The sequence below is a fragment of the Phocoena sinus genome, chromosome 12 (assembly GCF_008692025.1).
Source record: "Phocoena sinus isolate mPhoSin1 chromosome 12, mPhoSin1.pri, whole genome shotgun sequence".
Classification (NCBI taxonomy): domain Eukaryota; kingdom Metazoa; phylum Chordata; class Mammalia; order Artiodactyla; family Phocoenidae; genus Phocoena; species Phocoena sinus.
In genome coordinates, this window is record NC_045774.1 from 20823966 (window position 1) to 20846152 (window position 22187).

Sequence of the window (22187 nt, forward strand, 5' to 3'; positions counted from 1 at the left end):
ACGCACATGGGAGAAAACACACGATACTCAGAGGAGAAGGCGATGTGAAAATAGAAGGCAATGTGAAAATAGAGGCAGAGATTGGAGTGATGTGGCCAGAAGCCAAGGAAGCCAAGGAAGCCAAAGAATGCCAACAGCCACCGAAAGCTGGAAGAGGCGAGGAAGGATTCACCTCTAGAGCCACTAGAGGGAGTGAAGCCTCGCTGACACCTTGATTTCGGATTTCTGGCCTCCAGGACTGTGAGAGAATACATTTCTCGTTTTAGCCACAAATTTATGGTAGTTTATTGTAGCAACCATAGGAAACAAATACATCCAGTATCAGGTTGAGGAAGTTCCATTCTTTTCCTAGGGTTTGTTTTTTTTTTTTTCCCAAGAATGGGTGTTGGATTTTGTCAAATGCCTTTTCTGCATCAACTGAAAAATCTTTTTTCCTGCTATTTTGTTAACGTGGTCATAATCTATATAGACTCTCTGCTTTCATTGTATTAATTTTAGTATGATCATAGCTGTTACTCCAGTGACACCTGTTTGTGAAAGTGTTGGGTCCTAACACATTGTTTCAAATGGTAAATATGTCAGCATGGATCTTCTTGCTTTATATTTGCTAAAGACATTTTAGGAAGTCATTGAAGAGTCGGGAGAACAAAACTGTATCTCAGAATACTTAGAAGAGAAAAACCATGATCGTAAAATTCATCCTGAATGGTTCTCTATAACAGGGACCACGCTGGTAACTCACTGGTCCAATTTGGCCTTGAGAGATACTTCAGTTGGCTTCCATAGTGCTTCCAAAATTAAGGAATTTTATATTGAAACACTATATACCATGCTTTTCCTGAAAATTATATACACTTGGCAATGCTGGCCTGAGCTGTATAGAATCTGCCCCTTACACAAAGAATGATCTTTTCACTTTACTATAATCCTGCTCTTTTTTGTTTTAAACTCCATAGAGCTTTGAGTTTACAACCTTTGCTCTAGAACCTTTGTTGGGGCACATTGTAATGCCAAGGCATGTGTCACTGAGGGAAGGCCTGGAGAAAAGGAGGGTGTCACAGTTGCCAGGTCAAAATATTCATGTTCCAAGAGAACTTTGTGGAAATAACCTAAAGGTAAAAAAGGATTTTCATATAATTCATTACCAACAGGAGAGACAGTCTGACTGATGACTTGTGGATAAAGATGGGACAAAGAAGCACTAAAAAAAAATCAAAATCAAAATCCTAAACCACACAAAGAAAACAGCAAAAAACTAACAAACAAAATCCTCACCTACCATAACCAAAGAAGTACAACCTTATGATGTAAAATGTGAGAAGTGATGGCAAAGCAAAGGTGCCAAAGAGTCTGCAGGTGTGTGGTGTCTATATTCCTCCACCCCGCTGCAAGACATACTGAGGAAAAAGATGATTAAACCAAATCCTGAGAATTTTCACAGATGTCCTCCAACTGGGAAAGAAGTGACATCCTTGTGAAACATCAGGGAACCTTTACATACCACTGTTGGATCTTGACCAAAGCAGGACAGTTTGCCACCTTCTGGGGTACTGTGCTGAACTGGGCAAATGAACTGAAGCTTATAGTCATGGAATTTTCCCTTGGCTGGCTTGAAGGTGGACCGGTGAGGACTTAGAGGAACCTCAGAAGTGATGGCTGATTTTCCCCAGCAAGCTCTGTATTCAGCTTCAATCAGAGTTCTGCAATCCCCCATCTACCTAAAACCCTCAGGTCACAGAAAAGGTAGATAGAAACAACACTCAGCCCTAAAACTGAAGCTCTGGATAGGGAAGACAAACACATCTCAGGTGAAGAGGAAAGTGCACCGGGAATTCACTCTCAGTATGTTAGTGCAAAAACAAGGTCTGTTGTTAACGTTTAAGGATAAGCAAGATAAAAGATATGTCACAGCTGTTGTATAAACATGTTATAACATGGGAGATGGGGGTGAGAAGCAAGGAAAATAGCATGCAGAAGACAGATGAAGAACCAAGTCTGGAAGAAAACACAACAAAGGAACAGAAATTTATATTCCTTCTTTGTGTTTGACTCAACAGAAAAAATAGTATGATTTCACAAAGTAGTTCAAGGACAATATGAGAATGTGATGAAAAAGGAAATTGCATAGCTGAGAAAATCGATTTTCAAAAGAACATAATTTTAATCCAATAAGCTAGAAAAACCAATGAACAGAATTTTTTTAGAGAATCACAGTGAATGCAAATCAAAAGAAGATGGATATGGAAAATAAAGATCAAGTATAAGAACAACTGGTGACTGTGAAGTAGAAAAGCCAACCAATGAAAGATAAATTTATTCAGATATATAATATGAATGGGATACTATAAGAAGAATGGAATCTGTAAGTTAAAATATCATACTGTATACTCGGGGGAAAAAAACTGATACAGAATAATTGACACTGAGACATAGCCCAGTTAAGGATATACAGGGTACTTTAATGATAAAGAATTCTCCAGGTATCCAAGCAGAAAAATCAAATCACCTCCCAGGGAAAATCACATAGGATTCAGTTCTCTCCACAGAAATCTATGAGGTCAAAAATCAGTGAAGCAGCTACCTTCTTTTTGTGTTAGGTGTTGAAGGAAGGTGTGAATCCAAAATATTTGCCTCGCTCCGTTTTTTTGTTGTTGTTGTTGTTTTTCTAATGTGTAGAGATAAAAAGCAGATAAAACATTATAAGCGCTCCTTAAGAAAACAACTTGCAAAAGAGCAGTCCATCAAGCAATGAATAAAAATAATTCAGGAACGGATATGTTATGATGAACACTGAATTCATTTAAGTATAGAATTAAGACTGACCATCTGGGAGAATAAGGTGGTGGAGCAGTTGTAAATGTACTAAGCGCTGGTAAGCCAGAAGTAATACAAGCGATGGAAATCCGGAGATAGCGGTGAAGATTGATAGAAGTGTGAGATGTTCTTACATCATATTTCAGAGCTATGGGACTGTCTGAAACCTGTAGTGAACTCCATATTACATTAAGGCCTAGAAACATTTAAGTCTTTTTACTTAGTGTTTACAGGCCTCTTTTAGGGACGTGTATCTTGTAGGGAAGAAAGCAACCGCTGGAGATTTGCTTGTTTCTTTTTCTTAAACCCAAAGAACATTTTAAAATTACTTAAAGCATACGCAGAATGATTCCACAACTATAAAATAATTTCCGTCTCATCTTTCTGCGCCTTAGTCTCCGCAGCTATAAGACCGGGAGGAGTAGTTTTGCTCACTAGGTGGTCGTGAGGATTATGTTTATTTACCTGTGAAGTGCTTAGCACAGTGCCTGGCTCACATTTAGTGGGCACATTTAGGCTGCCATGATTTCCACGCGGCACGAATAGGAGAATAGGAGGTAAGTTTGGCCTATTGCAGTGTTCTCCTAGCATCTGTCGTGTTTCTCATTTATGATTTGGCTCTGGGCGGTTCATCCTGGTGGTGACTTAAGTGAACAGCCCCCGATACGGTACGGGGCTTCGGGCTGGTTCGGGTCTACCTGCGCCAGCTCTGCACCTGGGCGACCTTGGCTTAGCCCACACGGATGACTCAATCGGCCAGGCGTCTGGGCGCCTGTCCTCTTCCTCCGCCCAGGCCGCCGACCCCCTGGCTCCCCAGCGGGGCCTCCTCCTGCCACGTGACGCCCCCGCCAGGGGCCCCAGCGCCCTCCTCGCGGACGCGCCGTTCCGGCTCCCGGGCTCCGCCTGTGCGCGGCCTCCTCGGCGCAGCCATCCTCGCGGCTGCCGAGGGCGGCAAAGCCCACGGCATCTGCCATTTGTCATTCAGCCCGTCGGTACCGCCCCGAGCCTTGATTTAGACACGTCTGGGGCGGATTCTGGCCTCACTCTCCTGGCGGACAGACGGACGGACGGGGCGGCTCTCCTCCCAGCCCGGCGGACCGCGGGCCTTGGCGCGCGGGGCGCTTCCCCGGGTCGCCGTCATGGCCGCGGAGGCGGCGCGCCCGAGCTGCCGCGCCTGAGTTCCGGGGGGCTCCGGACCCCGCAGGGTAGGTGTAGGGGGCTCGCGGCCGCGCTCGGGGGCCGTGGGGCCGCAGCCGGCCTGGGGACGGCGGGGTGGCGGCGTTGCCGCGGAGCGAGGACCGCGCTGGGCTCCGTGCCGCGCTCGGGAGGGTGTGCCGGTGCCGACGCGCCGTGTACGTGACGGGGTCCGGGGCTCCTCGGGACGAAGTGTGAAACTCTGACGAATTGTCACCGGGCAAGCCATGTCGGCTCGAGCAACAAATTCTTTCGCCTGGTCGTTTTTAATGCCACTTTTTGAAGCGCTCGCGTATAGTTGGTATGCGGTAAATAGACCTCGGTTTTTGAAACCTGGCAATCTAACCTTGCTAAAAGGCCAGGAAAAAAGTCTGTAAAAAGTAATAATGTGACTAAACATGAAATGTTTGCGTTTACATTCATTATGGAAAATGTGACTCGTTTTATGCTTTAGTATTAGGGACCCTATCAGGTATGCTCTTAAGACTGTTTTAAAATGTGGGCTCTTAAAATTTTCCTAGGATAACTGATAATGCAACTTTGGTTATTTAGTCTCAGCATCAAACTTCAGGGTCAGTGCTGGGGGTTTTTTACTTCTTAATAAACATACTCCTGTAATTTTGACTTTTTTCCCCCGCAACAAATGTGTTACTTTTATGTTTTAGGAAACCAATAAAAATTAAAAATAGAAACACTCAGCTTAGGTCCTCCTTCTTCCAGGAATCCTTCTCTAACCCCTCCCTCCCCAGGCAGGATCGGAGGCCCCTCCTGTGAGCTTTCTGGGGCCTCACTGAGGTCCTGGTCCCTTATGTCCTCCCCCCCGCCCCCCCCCCCCCCCCCCCCACTGTGTATTAACCCATCAGTCTCGCTCGGAGCCCAGTGGATACTTAGCACATGGTAAGTGATTAATACTGTTTAACGACCAAAGGAAAAGATAAAACGAGCTGATGTTTCACAGTTTTTAGCTCTAAAGTTATAGAGTGGTAAATTAGATAAGAACATTTACTTAAAGTTAAGGATCTAGAAAAGTTGACAACATCCGACGTCCGTGCTGCACGTCCTAGCAGTTCCACTCCTGGGTATTTATCCTGTAGCATGATGTTTTTCAAAGCTTGAAGCCCATTTAGTGGGTCGTGAAATCAGTTAAGTGGATAAGGATCAGAATTTGTAAAACACGAACTAACAGAATAGAAAATATCAGAATGTGTCTCAGGTCATAGGGTATTTGCTTCATGAAACTTTTCTTTTTTTCCCTCAGTTTTATACACACACAGATGTGTGTCATGATGTAAAACGTCATTCCTCAGTATGAGTCATGGTCAAAAAAGTTTGAAAGCCACTGCCCTAGATAAATTTTCATACATATACAAAAGCAGACGTGTACAAGAGGGTTTACTATAGTGTTATTTGTAAAACCCCAAAGCTGGAAGCGACCTTCATGTTCATCTGAAGGAGGAAGATAAATTATACTGCAGTCATAAAATGGAACCCACCCAGTACAGTGGTGAATGAAGTTTTGTGTCTTAACACAAATGCGTCTCAATAATGTTGAGCCAAAACAAAAAAAAAAAACAAAAAACAACAAGTTGCTGAAGACTATCATCTATGTGAAATCCAGAACCTGGTGAAATAAAGCTGTTGTTAGGGGTGCATGTGTAGGCATTAAAAATAGTAAAGAAAAATTGTAAAGAAATTAATACCATAAAAATCAAGTTAGTGGTCACCTCCTGGGGATGAAGAGGGGGAATATGAATGTGAAGGGACACACTGCAAGGTTTTGGGATGCTGAAAATGCCTTTATCTCCTGACCTGGGCAGTGGTGACATGGGTGTTTGCTTTATAACTCTCTGTTAAATGCTACATATAATGTCTGTATATTAAATTTCCCCCAAAGTATATTAAAATATGGGTGTCACAAAATGAAGAAACCTGAAGCTGTCCAGCTTTTCTTTAAAAACAAGAAAAGTCATGATCAGGAAGAGGTACCTAGGGAATTTAAATAATATCAAAACTCTGTTGTGGATGCATCAGTGTTCATTAAATTTTTTTTTAAATCTTTAATAATTTTTTTTAATATTTAGAAGAAAATAAAAATCACTCACAGATAATACTGTGAACATTTTACTGCGCTTGCTTTCTGAAAAGCGACTTTTACGTATTTTTTACAAAATTGAAATTGTTTCATATAGAATATAAGCTAAAATCAAATTCTTTATAAAAAAATTAATTACCGAAAAGTATATAAAACATAACAGACCTTCACTGACCTTCGTCAAGGAGTTTAAAATGCTAACCCAACATGCTGTTATATTTACTTCAACAATTTCAGTTCCTCAGTCACTCTAGGCCACATTTCAAGTGCTCAGTAGCTGCATGTGACTAGTGGCTCTTATATTTTATTATGCTGTATTATTTTATATTGTGCTATATTATATAACAATATTTGCATCATTGCAGAAATTTCTATCAGAAAACATTGTTCAAGGTATAAACCCTTTGTTGGTTATATAAACTGCAGGCAATATTTTCTTTGTGCTTTTGTGTCTTAAGATGTTCCTTACTATTAAGGAAATATATTTTGAAAACTTTTTCTTAAAGTTTGCATTTTTTACATTTCTTTAATTTGCCTGACATGTATATATAGGTGAACATATTTTATTTATGCAATGAGATCAAGATTAATGTGTTTGCTTTTTCCCATGTGGTAATTGTCCCAGTACCAGAGATTTGCAGTGCCACCTCTGTCATATACATATTCCCAGAAATGCTTGGGCTCATTTCTGGATTCTGTACTCTGGTCATTGATTTGTCTCTTTCTGCAAATACTACCAATTTTTATTTTGTTTTATAGGTAGTATATTTTTCAGTTCTAAGAATTAAAAAATTTTTTCATTATAATTTTTTTTCTTATCCTCTGAGATTTTTAGAAGTATTTTCTAGTTCCAAATGTGGAAAGTTTTATGAGTTATCCTTTTGTTATTGATTTTTTAACTTGCAGTGTAGTCAGCAAATGAGGGTTCTATGCTACCGATTCTTTGAAATTTAAGAATTGCTTTACAGCCTCATGGTTAGCTTTTCAACTGCTCCTTGAATGATTGAGAAGAATATATATTCACAGACTTTTGGGGCAAGGTAGGTATATGTCTTAGATCAAGCATAAATACTGTGAGGTTCAAATCTTTTTTAACCTTACCAATTTTTTGGTTTCTTTGATCTGTCAGTTACTGAGATTGGTGTAATAAAAATATCACAGTAAAATAATGAATTTTCTCAATTTCTTCTTATAGTTCTGTCAACTTTGCTTTATAAAAGTTGAAAGTACATACAAGGTTGGAATTGCTCTTTCTTCTCTGTGCATTGGACCTTTTGTCATTCTATAGTGACGCCTCCTCACCCAAATGCCTGTTAACCTTAAAATCCATTTTGTTTTATAATCTCCTAGTCACACCTTTCCCTTAGTTAGCATTTGCTTAGAATATTTCTTTCAAATAGGTAAAACCTCATAGTTTTTTCTAATCCACTCTGACAATTTGTCCTTTAACTGGGTCTCTCAGTCCAATTAAGTTTAGTGTAATTACTGATATATTTAGGATGAAAGTTAGCATTACCTTTTAGGGTTGTTTTTATCCTGTCTTACTGGTTTTTTCCTCTTCTTTGCCACCTTTTGGTTTTTTTCTTATTCCATTTTCCTTCCTCTTGACTAGTATGAAGTTTACAAATTTATTTCTTTTAGTGGTTTCTTTTAAAATTTTAATATACTAACTTAGTATAAAGTTTATTAATTCTTGTTTTTTTTTCAAATTCTTGTTTTGAATAATTCAAGAAGTATGAGTTGCCTTGACACCAGTTAATCTCCCAGCTTAAATGTTGTTGTCTTCCAGAGTTTAGTTCCATTTTGATTTTTTTTCCTATAAATTTGACATCACTGTTTTTTCTTTTCATGAATTCTTTGTCATTCCTCCTTGCATCTCAGATCTTTCTTTTCTTCTTCCTCAAATATATATTTTACAAGCTCGTTTATTAAGGGACTGTTGATGGCAAATGTTATCTGAAAATGTCTTTATTTTGCATTCATTCTTTTTTTTTTTTTTTTTTTTTTTTTTTTTTTTTTTTTTTTTATGCGTTACGCGGGCCTCTCACTGTTGTGGCCTCTCCCGTTGCGGAGGACAGGCTCCGGACGCGCAGGCTCAGCGGCCATGGCTCACGGGCCCAGCCGCTCCGCGGCATGCGGGATCCTCCCAGACCGGGGCACGAACCCGTGTCCCCTGCATCGGCAGGCGGACTCTCAACCACTGCGCCACCAGGGAAGCCCTTGCATTCATTCTTGAATGATGATTTTGTTAGACATATAGTTCCAGGTTGGCAGTATCTTTCTCAGCCCTTTGGAGGTGACATTCCATTGACTTCTACTTTCAATGTTAGAATTAGTTCAAATAACTGTTATTGGTTGGTAATTTGTCTTTTTTTTTTTTTTTTTGCCTGATTTTAAGATCTTCTCTTTCTTTTGTTTTCTACAGTTTTATGACAGAGCGTGTCTAGATGTGGATATTTCATTTATCCTGGATTTATTGTGTTCCTGTCTCTAAGGTTTGTTTTTCATCAGTTCTCGAAAGTTTTATCTTTTATGTCTTTCAGTGTTGCTTGTCCTCCATTTTTCCCATTCTTTCCTTTAAGAACTCTGATTAGACTTCTGTTAGACTTTGTCATTCTGTCGTCCATGTCTTTCAATCTCGCTTTTATATATTATACATATTTTTGACCTTGTTGAATTGTAGATAATTTCTTCAGATCTGTATTCTCGTCTTTGTCTAATTTTTGTTTTCTTCTTCAAATTGAACTATAATTTAAAAACAATGAAGACATAAGAATAAAATGTATGGCTTGATGAAATTTACATATGTGTATGCCTGTGTGATCACCACCCAGATAAAGAAACAGAACATTTTCATACCTGCAAAAGTTCCCTCCTGTCTCTATCCATAGAGCCATTCCTCTCCCCTAGTCAACTATTCTCCTCACTTCTATCACCATAGATTATTTTCACAGGTTCTTGAACTTCATATAAATGGAATCATATAGTTTATTCTTTCTATTTTTCTTTTCTTTTGTTCATGCACATTGCATGTATAAGTTGCAAGGGATGACAAACTGTGGGCCAATTCCAGCCCATAACATATTTTCATATATGAAATTTTATTGTATATAGCCATGTCCATTCAGCAGAGTTGGGTAGTTATAACAGAGACCATATGGCCTATAAAGCCTGATCTATATATTATATGACCCTTTACAGAAAAAAGGTTAGTGATGTATCTTCTATAGTATTGCATTATAAGGATATACCACAATTTATCCTTTTTTCTTGTTGATAAGCATGGGAGTTGTTTTCAGGTTTTGGCCATTATAAATAAAATCGCTATATATGTTCTTGAAACTGCCATTGGTGAATGTATATACTCATATCTCTTGGATATATACCAAGGAGCTGAATTGATGGTCTTTGGGTAAGTTGATTGCATTTCCATGAATATTAATAATGTTGAACATCCTTTTATATCTTTTTTGGCCATTCAGATTTCTCTTATGAAGTGCCTGTGTAAATCTTTTGGCCACTTTTTAAAATTAGGCTATCTTTTTGTTAGTGATTTTTAGTTCCTTATGTATTTTGAATAGGAAACCTTTATCAGATACATGTTTGCAAGTATTTTCTACCTGTCTGAATTTGCCTACTTAGTCTGTTAATAATGACTTTGGATGAACAGATTTGTTTTTATGAAGTCCAGTCTATCAGTGTTTTTTTTGGGGTGGGGGGTGGAGGGTGGAAGGTTAGTGCTTTTTTGTACCCTGCCCACAGAATTCTTTTCCACCTTCATTGTTGTCCTCCATCAAGGTCCTGAAGACATTTGCTTATTGTTTTCCATCAGAAGCCTTATAGTTTTAGTCCTCACAATTGGGTCTTTGATTTATCTACAGTTGATTTTGTGAGGCAGGGGCCAGTATTTATTTTCCAGGTGGTCATCTAGCTACTCTACACATTTATTGAAAAGATTTTACTTTTTCCATTGAATTGCAGTGGGACCTTTGTTAAAAATGAATGATCATATATTTGGGTCTGTTCTGGACTCTAATCTGTTCCACTTAAACTATTTATCAATTCTTTCATCAGTACTGCACTTTCTTAATTACCATAGTTTATACTAAGTCTTGACATATAGTACTGTAAACCCTCCAGTTTTGGTCTTCTTAAGGATTGTTTTAGCTATTTAAGTGCTGTGCATTTCCACGCACATTTTAGAATGAGCTTGTCAACATCTATTTAAAGAAAAAGTCTACCAGACTTTTGATTGGGATTGCATTGACTCTGTAGAACAACTTTAGGAGAATGGACATCTTAATAGAATCGTCCAATTTATGAACATGGTAAATCTCTTAATTGAATAAGTTCTTCAGTTATTCTTAGCACTGTTTTATGTTTTTCACTGTGGAGGACTTACACACTATTAAATTTATTTCTAGCCACTTGAGTTTTTTGATACTATTGTAAATGGTATCTTTTTTTCAATTTTATTTTCCAACCATCTTGCTAGTATATAGAAATGTAATTGATTTTTGTATATTGAGCTTGTATTTAGTGACTGTGCTAAATTCACTTTTCAGTTCTGGTAGTTTGTAGATCTTTCTAAAGCTACAATCATGTCATCTGTTAAAAAAAAAAGATTAAATTTGTCTTTCTAATTTCTATTCATTTTTTTTCTTGCCTTATTGCACTGGCTGGAAACACTGGAACAGTATTTAACAGAAGTGTTAAAATGGACATCCTTACTTTTTCCTGATCTTAAGGGAGAATATTTCACTTTTAAGGATGATGTTTACTGTACATTTTTTGTAGATGCTCTTTACCAGATGGAGAAATTTTTCTATTTCTGGTTTACTGAAATTTGTTTTCACAAGTGTGTATCAAAATTTAAAACTTTTAATTATGAAATAATTTTAGATTTACAAAAGAGTTGCAAAGGTAATATAGAGTGTTCCTATATATGCTTCACCTAGCTTCCTCTAATGTTAACATTTTACATAACCATGATGCATTTGTCAAAATTAAGAAATTAACATTGGCGCAATACTATTAACTATAGACTTTATTCAGATTTCCCCAGTTTTCCCACCAATGTTCTTTTTCTGTTCCAGGACATAATCCATATACCACATTACATTTCCTTGTCACGTAATCTACTCTAATCCGTGACAGTTTTTAAGTCTTTTCTTGTTTTTCAATACCTTGCCACTTTTGAAGAGTAATGGCCATGTATTTTATACAGTGTCCCTCAATTTGAGTTTGTCTGATGTTTTCTCACAATTAGACTGAGGTTATGGACTTTGAAGGAAGAATACCACAGAGATGTTGTGTCATTGCATCATATCTGGGGGCACATGATATCCATATCAACACGTTAACCTTGATTACACAGTTTAGGTAGTGTCTGCCAGACTTATCCATTGTAACAGTTCTGTTTTTCGTTTTTCACATTCAAGGGAAGGAGAGGGAAAAATATCAAATGATTTGTGAGTATATATTAAAACTACCATAATAGTTAATAAATATTCTGAGGGATTTATTTTGAGGTTGTGCAAATGTCCTGTTTCTCCTTAAAGTTTTGCTCATTAATTTTAGCATTCAAGTGACCTTGCCTGTAGTAGTTATTATTGTGGTATTCTAGTGGTGATTTCCACTTCTTTTATTCTTTCTATGTTTATTAACTGGAATTCTGACTCGGGAACCAGCCTGCCTGAGTTCGGTTCCTAGTTCTGCCCCTTCCTTGCTACAGTGTAATATTGGACAATTATTTAACTTCCCTATATTTCAAATTTCTCATCTATAAAATGTAGATAACAAGTGTCTACCATAGAAGGTTGCTGAGAGGATTAAAAGAACTAATATGTAGAAAGGGGTAAGAATTGTGCTTAGTGCCTAGGAAGTACTCATTTTTTTCTTTATTTCTTAATGTGGTAAGTTATTTTAATTATTTTAATAATTATACAAGTTACTTATTATGAAATCATCTTGTACTCTTGGATAAAACTTACATATATGACCTGGATTTAATTTACTCTTTAATTTTTTTCATGTAATATTCATGAGTCATACAGCAGGTGTTCTTTTGCCACAGCAAAGGACACAATGAATGATAGATTCCTAAAAATATATATATATAAATTACACAAGGGCTTAGCAACTGAGGTGGCAACATTCCTAACTTTCTAGAGCAATTTCTATCTGACTCTTTTGGTAAAGCTAGAGATAGAGATAGCTTTTGCAAATGAATCTTTTTAAATATTAAATTGAGCAAATTCAAAACTTGGCATATATTGTGAAAAATGGCCACTCAGCAGGAAGGAAAAATGATTTTTAACTTTCCTACATGTTTTACCTTGAACATTGTATTATCGTAGAGGTTTCAATGTTTGGAATATTTAAAAGGATTCATTTGCCAACAGTATGTATTGAGCACTTTCACTGTGCTAGGCAATGTGTTTTTCTAGTTTGGGATACGGTTTTTGCTCTTGGGGGAGCTTATGGGACAGTCAAGATCATTTTAAAAGTTGAAGTTAGGCCTACTTGAATCATTCAGGGAAACTCAATTTCTGTTACTTTTTAAGAAGTTGATAAAATTGAATTCTAATATCTTTGTTTTTTCCACTCCTCTCAGCATCTTGGATTAGGTCCTTATCATTCTATGCTATTTACATACATATTGAGATTTTCCTTCCCTTCCTATCATGTGTAATGACCACTGGGGTCATTTCCCTGGACAGAATCCTTCAGTGACATCCCAGGATTTGAGAAAACAGGTCCTTGACTTCTTAACCTGACAGTGGTCATTTTTCTATCTAGTCCCAAGTGGCTTTACTAGCCTTATAGTCTTACTCCTCAGAATTAGTCCAGTGGCACAAGTGGTCTTAACTACTCATTAGAACCTGAAGTCAGTGCACCGTTTTTGAGGCTATGCTTTTTCTTGCCAGGAAATGCTCTTGGCAGGCTATGCTTGTTCATGCCATTTCCTCTGTCTTAAGTGAATTTCCCAAAAATCTTCTAGGCTCTGTTCAGAGAATACTCACTCCACAATCCTACTAGCTAGATAGGAACCCTGTAATTTGTAATCTATAGCCCTTGTTAAAATATTTCCTTCATCACCAATCTTTATATCTAAATGTCACTTCCAGTTGGTCAGGTTCTTAGAGATGGGGTTCCAGTACTTGCCATGGTACTTTGCATACAAAGAGCTATTGCTAAATAGCTACCACTCTTAAATACCTGCTGTAATCGTGCTACAATTTTGCAAAGTGTTATTGTCTCTCTTTTAAGTTGTGAAGAAACTCAGTATCAAAGAGATTAAGAAACTTGCCCAACACCAGTATAGTTAGTAAGTGGCAAAACTGGTCTGTCTGATTCAAAAGCTCTTGCGATTTCTTGTATATCATCCCACCTTGTACTAAAAATAAATAGTTAAATAAAATTATTAAACAGATGTATTTTTGGTGAAACACATCATTGAAATTGCTTCACTTACATTACCAATATGCTACTTGGAGTCATCGTTTCAGTGACTAAGTTAGTTGCTGTGGACTAACTGATGTACTCCTATTTTCTTTGGATTTTCCTTCCAAGTTTCCATTGATACTAATGAATAAGGTTTGATAATCTAATTTTAGCTTATTTTGGGGGTAAGTGAAATAGAAACTTAAGCACAATTTGTTTTATTTTGAAGAAGAATATTTTGCATTTGCTTAATAACTTTTACTAGGTAAAAATAGTCTGCTTGTCTTTTGTGAAGTACTTTTTCTATTGAGATGTAAAATACATGGGTGTGGGGAGAGCATATAAAGTGTGCCAATCTTAAATAAACAGCTTGATGATTTTTCTAAAAACATACTACCTGTATAATTACTGCATGAAGATAGACAATATTACATCCATCCAGAAAAAGCAAATTCTCTCACGCACCTCCTATCCAGGACCTCCCCAGAAGTAACACTCTTTTGATTCCCGTCACTCTAGATTAGTTTTGTCTGTTCTTGAACTTTAAGGGTAACCAAGTAGTATATACTTCTTCGTGTCTGACTTCTTTCATTCAGCATAATTGTTTTGAAATTTATCCATGCTGATGCATGTATAGTTTATTCTTTCTTTCTCATATATATTTTTTCTGATTAGCATTCCATTCTATCAATATACCACAATTTGTTTATTCATTCTGTTAATAGATGTGTGGGTGTGTTCTGATTTTGGCTATTATAAATAAAGCTGCTATGAATAGTCATACACAGATGTTTTGGTGGACATTTGTAGTATTTCGCTTGGGAACATATGTAAGACTAGAATTAAGTCACAGAACAGCCGTGTATTTAGTTTCAGTGAATTCTGCCGAACAGTTTACCAACAGTGAGTGAATAAATGGACACTCCTGGTAGCAGTGAGAGTTACAACTGTAGTTCCACGTTTTCGCCAGCACTTGATATTATTATTTTTCATATTAAGCCCTCTGGTGGATGTGAGATGCTGTCTCATGGTTTTCACTTGCATTTCCTTCATTATTAATAATGTTGAGCACCTTTTCACGTGTATCTTGGCTAATTTGGTGAGGTAAAAACAGATATTTTTTGGAGCAGTACTTGTTTAAGTCTTTCATACATTTTTATTGGGTTGTTTGTCATCTTATTGATTTGTAGGAATTCTTTGTATTCTGGAAAATGTCGTTTGTTGGATGTGTATATTGCAAATAGCTTCTCAGTCTGACTTTTCTGTTTTCTCTTTTAGTGATGTTTTTTTCAGGAATGGTTCTTAACCAAATCCAGTTTATCAATTTTTTAAATAGTTACTGTGTTTTGTATCCTGCTTTAGAAATCTTTGTCTGTTCCACAGTCATGAAGGTATTCATTTTCCATTCACATTTAGGTCTGTGATCCATTCTATGATCTATCTCAGATTTTTGTTATGATGTGAGATAAGGGTCAAGGTTCACTTTTTTCAGTATAGCTGCCCTTTTAAAATTCAGAGATTATATTACAAAGGAATAAGGGAAGAATGGATATCGGGGAGAATTGGCTGTCGTTGCCATAGCTTCTATTTGTATGCACTTTGTAAGTGCTTGATATTTGATTAATTCTCAGCTACCTCTAATGGCAGCCTCATAATCATACATATAGCCCTGTGATAGAAGACTTTCCCAGATCTACTTAACAGGAAGAGTACCAAGTAGTGATGGGGTTACCTACTTCTTAGTGAGACCAGTGTTCGGATCTTTAGTTAAAGTTCCTCTCAAATTACCGGTGTTTCTTCTTTATGTGGCATCTTCTTTATGTTGCCATCATAGCAGTTGGGAGGTAATGAAATCCTAAATCAAGAAAATCTAAAGAAAGATGTGGCTCCCCAGGTCTTACAATAGAGTGGACTATGGTGGGAGGGAGACCAAATGAAACATCTTTTGGTCTTGGTTAGCTCCTAAACATCTCTCATCCTTTATATTTTGGAAAAGAGACTGGAGGTCTAGATTCCAGGTAATTTTTTTTAATACGTTTATTTATTTATTTATTTATTTTTGGCTGTGTTGGGTCTTCGTTTCTGTGCGAGGGCTTTCTCTAGTTGCAGCGAGCGGGAGCCACTCTTCATTGTGGTGCGCGGGCCTCTCACTATCGCGGCCTCTCTTGTTGCGGGGCACAGGCTCCAGACGTGCAGGCTCAGTAGTTGTGGCTCATGGGCCCAGTTGCTCCGCGACATGTGGGATCTTCCCAGACCAGGGCTCGAACCCGTATCCCCTGCATTGGCAGGCAGACTCTCAACCACTGTGCTACCAGGGAAGCCCCCTAGATTCCAGGTAATTTTACTGTTGGTTACCACTAATGCAGTTAGTAGATGCAGATTTTTCATTTCATAGGAAATATTTAGTATTGCTAGACCTTGAAACAAAAGGTCTCTGTTTGATAATTAAGGCTTGGACCCACCCAGTGTTAAGCGTCCTTCCTTTTTTCATTCCTGGGGGAAAATACTCTGAAATATCCTAGAAGGGCAGATGTATTAGTTTGCTTGGGCTGCCATAACAAAATACCACAGGTTGGGTGGCTTAAACAACATAAATGTACTCAGAGTTCTGGAGTCTGGAAGTCCAAGATCAAGGTGCTAGCAAATTTGGTTTCTTATGAGGCTCTCTTCCTCACTTGGAGCTGGCTGCCTTCTTGCTGTGTCTTCACACGGCCTTTCCTCTATGCACTGGGTGTGTGCACGGAGAGAGAGTGGTCTTTGGTGTCTCTTTGTCTTCTACTAAGGTCACCAATGCTATTGGATTAAGGCTTCATCCTCAACCTCATTTAACCTTAATTAGCTTTCTAAAGGCTCCATCTTCAAATACAGTCACATTGGGGGCTTCAACATATGAATATTGGGGGGCACAATTCAGTTCGTAACAATGGGTTTTCTAGAAATGCATGCAGCAGTAAAATATTGGGACTGAATATAAGCTGCTTTAGTGTTCATGCTGCTTTCACTCTCTGCCATATATTTCATAAGAATAACCAGAGTTTTCGGGCTTCCCTGGTGGCGCAGTTGGTTGAGAGTCCGCCTGCCGATGCAGGGGACACAGGTTCGTGCCCCAGTCCGGGAAGATCCCACATGCCGCGGAGCGGCTGGGCCCGTGGGCCATGGCCGCTGGGCCTGCGCGTCCGGAGCCTGTGCTCCACAACGGGAGAGGCCACAACAGTGAGAGGCCCGCGTACCACAAAAAAAAAAAAAGAATAAGCAGAGTTTTCATAATGCAATTAGTTTAGTTTAGCTCCTGCTGGAGATTTTGAGAGCTTGTGTGAAGTAGAGCTGTTGTGTTAAATCTGTCTGTACTTCTGTGAAGCATGAAGTCAGTGTCATATGTTTTAGGGATAATACCATGTCACATCAAAGAGATGTTTAAAACTGCAATCTAGAGAATTGTTTTTAAACATCTGGGGAAAGATGTTCATATTCTCAGAGGATGTGATGTAGAACATCATTCACTGTGACATTTTAAAAATCTACAGTATATAGGAAAATTGTTGATTTTTCTGATACCTTTCTGGGATTATTAAGATAATACAGATCCGTCTTTGGATGTTGTAGATTATAAATTTCGCCAGTACACTTTAGGAATTTTTGTTTTGTTTTGTAGTGACTTACCTGTTTCAGTTAATCTCAGTTTTTTTCCCCACAATGTCGGAGGAGTAGATGATGGAAAGCATTCTAGTTTTAAAGCATAAACATGTTACTCAGATTTTTAAAAATTAGAGTAGATGGTATCTTGTGTGTGTGTAAAAGAAGGAACGTTTGATTTCCTCTATTAGGTTGGCAATTCAAAATATCTTATAATCACCTAAATTCCCTGCCCGCTCTTATGCTTGCTTCAGTTAAAATAAGAAAGAGGAAGAAGAAACTTGTTGGTCCATGAGGTTGCAAGATTTTGAAGAAGAAGATTGATCAAAGGTTGTATATGTTGAAGTCCGTGTTTATTCCATGAATCTTATGTTGGAAGCTCTTAGCTGTTTAGAAGCCAGTATCCCTATTCCTGTAATTGTTTTGACAGGTAGAGAAAGTGATGTAGTCTTTTCCATATCTTGCCTGGGAAGATATGGAATTACCTGAATTACATATGTGTTGTTTTTAAATCGGAAACGTCAGACTTCACTGGCCAAATAGGATCCGAGACTACATAAAATCTTTGTGGAAGATTTAGGAACAGCTAATGTAGAGCTAATTCTAGTAAAGACAGCGTCTGACCTCCCTTTTTGGTGCATGGACAGATGTATAATGGTTCCTCCTGAACTGTCACTTTCAGATCCCTGTTTTTAAGTAGGAAATGAAGTGAAATATATAGAAAAGTTTTCCAAATGAAAAGGAGATCATAAATCTGTTAAAAGCAGGTGACTGTGGTAAAAACACAGACAGTATATAGTGGCAATAGTGAGGCATCCTAGAACTAGTAAAAAATCAACATAATAGAAGGAATTTGATATGAGCAGAAATCTAAAGCGCAAGAGCACAATCTCTTTTTAGATCAGAAAGGAAGAACAGGATTTGATAGCTATAGCTTATAAATGCTATTTACATAATTGAAGAAAGAATGTATCTACTGGGTACGTTTTTTTCCACAAGAGATTTGGTGGCATTTTTAACATGACCAAGTGAGAAAGATTTGATGACAGAAAAGACTGTTGGGTCACCCAACATCTACATTGAGATGTAGAATATGGTAAAGTTGGTCCTCTGATTGGCAGCATTTGATACCACTGTCCATTAAGAGCATTTAACTAACTTACCTTGTTTGGATTACACTAAGGAGCCTTGTGTATCACTCAGGAGAGGCTAGGTTATGCTATAGAACAAATGACTCCAAAAGCTCAATGGTTTAACACAATGAAAAGTATTAGTTTATTGTTTGCCTGTGCCACATATCCAAAGTAGATTGGAAAAGGGAAACCTGGAAGACACACTGGAGTCACTGGTCCATAGCAATTTTGAAATCCCTCATGACAGGTATCATGACACGTAGGGGAACAAATATTTCTTAATTAGGGCCTGATTCTACCTTCTCGTTCATTGTTTTAAGAGGCCTGGATCTTCCCTTTGGAGGGTTCTTTCTTTTCTTTTCTCTTCCTTAGCCACATATGAAGTGGAGAGTAAAGAATTTGCTGTACTTGGGAACTGAGCAACTCTTTCTGCCCACTTCCTCCAAATAGAAGGTTGGGAACCAAAGTATCATTTTAAGACTTCAGTTGATAAGCTGGTTCTTTGGCAGCATAATTCTCTCCAAAATCTAGAATTTTTCTTATCTGTTTCCAATGATTTCTATGTGCTAGTAAATACATCCCTATTTTTTTTCTTTTGTTTTGAGATATGGTTCTTAGATTTGCTGCCTTGATTTGCTTTCTCATTCCTGTAGCTCTCTTTCTTGACCCAAAGAAAGTTACTTTGTGACTGGCTTGCTTCTTTCGGAAATCTTTACCCTTAATCTCATCTTCTTCCTCAGTCTTTTTATCCATATAAATGACTTAGTGGATACATTATCTATCATTGCCCTGAGGCAATTTAATTAAAAAAAAAGATTTTCCTAGGCTTATGACCTTCAAAGTCTTTAAACTGTTAGTATGGGAGTTGAGAAGTATTTAGTTCTTTTTTTTTTTTTTGCCATATGTGGGCCTGTCACTGTTGCGGCCTCTCCCGCCGCGGAGCACAGGCTCCAGACGCACAGGCTCAGCGGCCATGGCTCACGGGCCCAGCCGCTCCGCTGCACGTGGGATCCTCCCGGACCGGGGCACGAACCCGTGTCCCCTGCCTAAGCAGGCGGACTCTCAACCACTGTGCCACCAGGGAAGCCCTAGTTAGTTCTTTTAATACTGCAAATCTGAAATGTCTGATCCTCTATTCCTCCACTTCTTGAAAACTGGATAGTCCTTTTTTGAGCTCATCTCTTTCTTGAATACCTTGCCAAATGCAGCCAATAACCAGTGCACTCTTCCAGTGTTTTGTTTTGTTACGTCTTCTAGGGCTGCAGTTTCATTAGGTAGGCGGTCTGCCTCCCAAGGCACCAGAAGCAAATGCTTTAGCAAATACACCACTGTATAAAATACGCCACTATCTTTCCAGCTCTTAAGATAATTTTTCTCACTGCTTCCTGACCACAAAACCATGGTCATGTGTTTTAGGTTTTTGCTAGAGAAGCATCCTACTTCTGGTACCAATTTCTATATAGTCAGGATGGGCTAAAGTTATCTGTGCTAATGAGCCATCCCCAAACCTCAGTGGCTTCACAGAAGAACAGTTTATTTTCTTGTTCACACTAAACATCCATTGTGGATTTGTAGGAGGCTCTACTCCATCCACACTGTCAGACTTAGGCCTGTGATGTATCACCATCTTGAGCTGTATGCTTTCTGAAATACTTGGTCTTCTCGATTTATGTGGTAAGGAAAGATAATATTAAATGGTCTTGTGCCAGTAATTAACTGTTTGTTGGCAGCCCAGAGCTAGTCACATGGCCCTGCCTAACTATAAGCAGGTAGAGAAGTCCAAGCAGGAATATAAACAGAAGGACTGGTACTGTGACTCTAAACAGTTAAAAGTTTTAAGACAGTAAACTAACCATAAAAATATACTCTACCATTCCTTGACAAATTGATCTCAAATGACCTGGAAAACCAGGTTTGAATGTGGAATTCTTAGTCTTGAGATTTCTGCACCTTTAGAACATGGCAGTGTAGGGAGAGCTGGCCCATCTTCTCTTTTCTTCACATTCTTGGCCCAATTCTGCACTATGAAGGGCACACATTTGGTTATGTCCACACCCCTACAAACAGCCACCGCTTGGACACCTCTTGAGCCTAGTGTGGCACATAGAGTGGAATGATCTGTCCTAAAAAGTAACAGGTTTAGGTGAAAGGACTGTGCAGTCCCTGGTGGCAGGCTTGAAGCTCTTTGAACAAGAATTCCGTGGTTCCAGGATCCTGGAGCATAGTCTAGGAGGGGAGTCTGGGCCTGGGTGGGTATGTCCTCTTAGACACTTGGACTTTTCACTGTGGAAGGAAGGGTTTGCTGTGAACCACTCTTGCCCATGTTTAAGGACAGTGCTGAGCAAGTGTAATATCTGTGTTGCCTAGAAAATGAGAGTAAGATATGAATGAGCACGTAAATCTATACCATTCTCGTGCTTACTAATTTAGCTTCCTAGATAGAGCTAGAAAGGGAAAATGCCCTGATCACCAAAGTTGAGTTGAATGTCTTGACAATTATTATTTTTATTATAAAGTCCTCATTATAATATATAAATCAGTTTCTTATGTTTTTGCTCGTAGCAAATTTATATCAATCCTAGGTTTTCTGACCTTATGGAGGTATTGGGACTATGTCACATCTCTCTGAGTGATGCCCTTACCCTGTTACCATGTAACGGGAACAACTAAGAAACTGTGAGATCTAACCATCATGAAGGGCAGTCAGCCTGGGGAGCAGAATCTGGGTGATCAGATCAAATGTTAGCTCTGCTACTTCATAACTGTCCAATATTAGGAAGGTATTTTTTCTTTCTGAGCCAAAATTTTCTTATTTGTATGAAGGGGATAAACCCACCTATTCTCAGGTTGTTGTGATCAATATAATATAGACCAAGTGGCCTACACAGAAAATATTCATATGTCAAGCAAAGGCTTTTTCTTAATTAAAATAATGAAAAGTAATGAGATTTTTTTTTTTTAATTTTAATTTTTATTTATTTTTGGCTGTGTTGGGTCTTCGTTTCTGTGCGTGGGCTTTCTCTAGTTGCGGTGAGTGGGGGGCCACTCTTCATTGCGGTGCGCGGGCCTCTCACTATCGCGGACTCTCTTGTGGAGCACAAGCTCCAGACGCGCAGGCTCAGTAGTTGTGGCTCAGGGGCCTAGTTGCTCTGCGGCATGTGGGATCTTCCCAGACCAGGGCTCGAACCCGTGTCCCCTGCATTGGCAGGCAGATTCTCAGCCGCTGCGCCACCAGGGAAGCCCCGTAATGAGATATTTTAAGTAAATCTGAGATTTAGTACAGGGAGGTTGACATAAGGAAGGAAAGAGATGGGGGTCCGTGGAAGGTAAAGTCCTTAGTTTAATATCCTGAAAAGAGTGCTTTGGGGCAGCCCTAGGCTCTTGCTTATCTCCAAGGGAAGGTATGTATCTTTACTATCTCAACCTAATAATTTCTCTTGAGCTTCAGTGTTCTGATTTGTTAAATGAAGATAATAGGAATTGCTTTGATGACCTTGATAAGGATCCTTTGATAGAGTGGTGGAGATAAGAGCCGAGGGAATGGGTTGGAAAGTGAAGAGGAGGTGAGGAAATGGGGATTATCTGTTTTCAATTCTTTTCTGTGAAGTTAATCTGAGAAAGTTAGTCTGTGAAACATAGTGGGAACTGGAGGGCAATGCGAGGTCAGTGAAGGTTTTGTTTATTAAAGGTTGGGAAATACCAGAGCATGATTGTGTGTTGGGGAGAAGTACCTCTAGTAGAAAGGGAGAGGATGATAATGGAGAGGATGTTAGCAGAGAGATGTATGTACAACTGTGGGGAGTGGGAGGTCATTTGGAAGATAGTAGAGAAAGTGGGAAATTAATAATAGAGTGAGGGAATATTCTGGAGTTGTG

The 22187-nt window shown here is 38.6% G+C and overlaps 1 protein-coding gene across 11 annotated transcripts in view; it reads left to right on the forward strand.

Moving 5' to 3' along the window:
- Positions 1-22187, forward strand: part of PLAGL1 (PLAG1 like zinc finger 1) — a 101626-nt gene that overhangs the window by 30286 nt on the left and 49153 nt on the right. For 3 of the 11 annotated variants that reach the window (XM_032651340.1, XM_032651339.1, XM_032651335.1), the window contains exons 1-2: positions 3297-4019; positions 8526-8595. The exons of 2 other annotated variants lie outside the window; for them this stretch is intronic. The gene's annotated coding sequence lies outside the window, so the exon portion shown is untranslated. Of the gene's footprint in view, positions 1-3294; positions 4020-8525; positions 8596-22187 lie in introns of those variants that run through there. 6 more of the 11 variants (XM_032651332.1, XM_032651333.1, XM_032651334.1 and 3 more) reach the window with 3 other exon arrangements.